Genomic DNA, 5,244 nt, shown 5'->3' on the forward strand with positions numbered 1-5,244 from the left:
TGTCTTTGTCATAAAAAATGACAATTTAATATTAAATGCCATAAATGTGAACTGACGCATAAATTATACGATACATTAGAAAAAAATAGCACGCAATCTAGGACAATGCTACTAATATACAGGGCTACTTCACTGTTATGAGTTGAGTGGCACATATAATTCAGTTATTTTTTTATATATATAATTCGGTCGATTATGAATACAGAAAAGCTATGTTAAATGCATTTAATTAGACAAATATATCATACATGTATTTAAGTACCAAAATGCATTCGTTTATATAAATTCATAATTAGAAAACGAAGTAATAAGTGTAAAAACTTTTCGTTTATGAAAACTATCAATCATTTACTTATCTATGAGCAATTTTAGATCCACCATTCTTAGTAATGAAAAATATTACTATTTTATTTACGTAATTCCGCATGAGTAAAAATATCTCTTTCTGCCGTTTTTTTATTTATTTATTTATTTTTATTAAATCTTATGTTGTAACCTAAAGAATGGGCAAATCTGTACCAACTGAGTTAGTCAATCAGATATAATCAATACCTACAAATAAGTATTAACCACCAGACTGAAAATCTGGGAATCAGTGACATCTATATTATTAATTATAAATTATTATGTGCTATAAAATTTATAATCATTAGATGTCACGGCAGTAGAGCTGTTTTTTTTAATAATAGCATATTTTTGTAAATAAAAATTCGAGTGCCGCTGCCAGGGCTCGAGCCCGCAACCTCAGAGTTACTAGTCTGAGACGTTACGGACTACGCTATTCCGTACGTTTTGTAATACATTTATTACAAAAAAAAATATTAAAATTATATAATAAAAACACTTAAAATATGTAATATTAAATTTAAAAATATTAAAAGCATGTTAAAGGAAAACAAAAATATTAGTTATATAGTGATATGATATATGTATGTATTATTTATCAACTTTTTAATTTTATTTCAATAAAGTTGCATGAATTTATTAAAAAAATATTTTATTTGATTTTGGTAAGTAATTAAAGGTTAAAAATGCAATATATTTTAATGAATTTGTGCAAAGCTACAGAAAAAATGTTTGATGTGTAAATCATCGGCAGATCTAATTTTATATTTATGTAGTTATTTTTTAATTTTAAATTTAGTATTTTTAATGAGATATAATCGATTTTTCTTCTAAAATTTTTTTGGTTACTATTTTACTTCATATGTTGGTACAATTTGGCAAATTTACCAATTTTTTTATGGCACTATTTTGAATAACCTGAACTGATTTTATTCGTGAATTCCCAAACGCAAGACACATACTATGTACATGTCTATGAATATGTGCATAATAAATATTTAATCTAGTTTTATTTTTTACGATAATATATTTTGAAACCTGTATAAAAATTTTGACATTGGCAATTTATTTTATTATTAAATAATTAATATGTTAAAAAAAATACTTTTTTATCTATTATTATATTATCACTCTCTTATAATTAGAGAATTATTTACAGTGATTGTAATAAAAAAATATTATTAAATATCATATAGCTGTTTTTTTCATTAATTGTTAATTTGTTAAATCTCATCCATTCACTAATATGGATCAAATCACTGCATATCTTCATGTTTTAGAGCTATATTTTTATTAGCACTATATCACAAATGTGTAATATTATTTATGTTATGACGTTAAATTATTGATATTTTTTATTACTTGTTCCTAATATTCGTATGGAAATGTTAATTATAATTGATTTTATTGTTTTCCAAAGTGTTTCTGTAATCAAAATACATTTCCTGCTTTATACACATACAAAACCTTAACATTCGATGTAATCAACGTGTATATAATAATAAAACTATGATTACTTTCAATTTGTGTCCTGTCATAATTACAACACTATACATAAAAGCGGTTCAATGATGCAATGGAATAGTTTAATAGACACGCGAGGTTCGTTCACCTTTAACTACTAACATAAATGGAAAATTCGATTAAATCAACAGAGAGTGTGACAGTTCTCCGAAAGATTATTATAGTTACGGTAGTTATCATTTAGGTTCAATGATTGTTATTATTACATATTTTTTTGTAACATATAATAAAATGTAACGGTTGGATTTCGTCTTACAAAACACACTAATGACGTTATTTATTTTTTTACAATACTTACAAGAGCACTGTTGAACTTTGCATGACATTTGGTTAAGACGAATCACTTTTGCATAAATTATTAAGATATAATCATGTTTATATTCCTAAAATATATATTTTATTAATAACATTGTAAGTAGTTCTGTGACACTGAGAGAAAGCCTTAACGAACAATCTTACCCAAAAGTTTTTAATAGTAGTTGTGAAGGATCCACATCATGAGACGATTTAAAAAGCTTCGTCTTTAAAATATAACTCGAATTTGTTTTTCGTGATTTCATTTCGCAAAGTTAATAGTTAGTAAACGACTTTATATAATAGTTTAAAGATTATGTTGAACCTTTGTAATAATTTGCAAAGAAGGATTTTTTGTAATATTTTACTAGTAGCTTTGCTACCTAATCTCTCGTATATATGAATATATAGTATGTCCTACATTTTATTATGCTTAGATTCATAATTTAGCGTGAAAAGCTTAATGTTGATAAAGAGAGAAAGGGAGAGAAAGACGAAATGGCGCTACGAACGTGTAATTTGTCCAATTATTCCATATAATGAAATATAGCGTTTTTTCTCTGTCAGAGAGAGTTTTTTTCTATACACACAGATCGTTTGTTTAGTCGTTTGCCGGTGTTGCTATGCGAGAGGTCGGTTTGTATGACGTCAACCAACAGTTTTCACCTTTTCACTTTGTACTACAGTTAATGAGATCACAAGTGTTTCAAACGAAGATACATTTAAAGGAAAACGATAGAGATAATGCTTTTTATAGTGTGTTAAAGCAGTCATTTGCGCAATGTATCATCGCGAGTTAATTGTTCATATCGTTACGCGATTGTAATAAAAAAGTGTTTCTCAATCGGGCTGGTTGATTTTGAAAAGCGCAAGAGGTAAACGAACTCGAATGCCTATAAGTAGGAATATATATATATTCAAGGATTATTTTTTTATGTATGTGTAATGTATATATTATTCCTATATTAAAATACTTATACAATACATACTCATCTTTGGTTCGTTTTATTTAATATTTTATCACTGTAGGATCAGTTCTTTGTTTATAACATTTATTCAATTTTGATTTCTTGAACTATTTTCACTGATTTATTAGAATAATAATATAACCTCTAGTCCATTTCATCTATATTCCAATATCAATAAAGAGTTAACTTTTGCAGCTGCTTTTCACTTTATAAATCGTTTTAGTTTTAGAATCAATGAATTTATTGAGTTTGATTCTAGACAATATTTACCATTGCCTTTTGTGTTAGCATCTATTTCATCGATTATAAACTATAATACATTAATGACAACCAGTTAAATTCCATAATTAAAATATAAAGTATTTTAAAAAGAACATATTTAATCAATAAAATTTCTATAATGGATTAGATATTAAATATAAATTATAATATATTTAAAATGTTTAATTAAATTATATCAATGTCTAAATTGCGTTTACATTGATAGTTTTTGTGATTATAATTTTTTTTCTTTCTTTGTGTAAATGCTAGATGATTTTTTGTTGTTCAAGTGTTCGTGATGGTAACCTTTAAATTATTAATAGTGATGCGAGTGGTTTAAGATTTTTATTTGTATCTATTACCGCGCTCATCTTAATATAAATAAAAATAAGATTTTTGCACAAGAAAAAATAATTAAAATCATATTTATACTGATTTTATAACTTGATTGTTTAATTTTATAAAATATATCTAATCTTTGCACGAAGAATATGCCACCAAGAATGCTTTCTTAAGAAAACGTTGTAAAAAGAAGCGACACAATGACACCACTTGAGAGTGTAGAAGATAACGCCTGTTTTTATCTTTTTCTCTTGCATTATTAAATAAATTTATTTTTGAAACGTTCGTATGTAAAGAAACACACACATGTTTTGTTGCTAACTTTTGCACATTAAGCTGTCGGTGATTTTAAAAATACGCTTCGGCCCCACTACACCACGGTTGTCCTAAAAGATTCAACAGTACGGAGTATAATGCATTTTAAAAATTAAGAACAAATGTATAGGAACGTAATTTAGGGGAGGTAGTGGGGCCATTGCCCTCCCCCTTGAATTTGGCCAGAAAAATGTATGTCATTTAATGAAATACTATCTGAAGTTGAAATATTAAAAAAACGATCAATGACTGCCCACTTTCCCCCCCCCCCTCTAAAAATCTGAAATGAGGTCCCTGATTCTAAACCAGATATTTTCGTATAAAAAAATATAAAAAAAAAACATTTTCGAATTTATCCCAAAAATATTTGATGTAATTTTGTATGTAATTTCAGTGAAAGCATATCGGAATACATTTCCACTGGACGATATATATTTTTCCCAGTGAAAATATAATTTATTTAGAAGGAGCTAGTAAAATTATAAATTTTCAACTTTTACGTAACTACTAATACTAATAAAAATGTTTTTGAATATATTTTTATTTATTTATTCATGACTCCTTGATACAATATTGTTTAATTAATTAAGAAAATATTTTTTTCTGTCATTTCAAACAAACTTGTAAAATCTAAAAACATTGCTCCAATACTTTATTGCTTAATTAAATATATTAAGTATAAATACAAAAAAAAATTACAATAGTATAATATTGCCCCATTTTAATTATTGTGCAACACTATTAAATATGTTAAATAAATTAGATAAACAAATGTTGCAAAAATTACAAAATAGGGCAATGAGAGTAATCTTAAATAAAAATAGATTAACTAATTGTAAAAGTATGATTGATAGATTAGAATGGTTGAATGTTCAAGAAATATTGAGTATGAATGTTTTAGTATTTATATATAAGTTAGAAAATAATATGTTACCAGAATATATTATTAAGTATTTAATAAGAAATAAAGATGTACATAAATATAATACTAGAAATAGAGAAAATTTAAAGATAATTAAGTATAAGAAAACGAGTACGGCTAGGGGAATTATGTACGGAGGTTTTGATTTATATAATAGTCTTCCAAGAGAAATCCGAAACAGCAAAAATATAACGGGTTTCATAAATGGAATAAAAAAACACCTTCGTACATATAGAAATAAATTATAATATTAAGACTTTATTATTGTATATT

The sequence above is a fragment of the Plectrocnemia conspersa genome, unplaced genomic scaffold (genome assembly GCF_051122295.1).
Source record: "Plectrocnemia conspersa isolate PC_06_02 unplaced genomic scaffold, ASM5112229v1 ptg000013l, whole genome shotgun sequence".
Classification (NCBI taxonomy): domain Eukaryota; kingdom Metazoa; phylum Arthropoda; class Insecta; order Trichoptera; family Polycentropodidae; genus Plectrocnemia; species Plectrocnemia conspersa.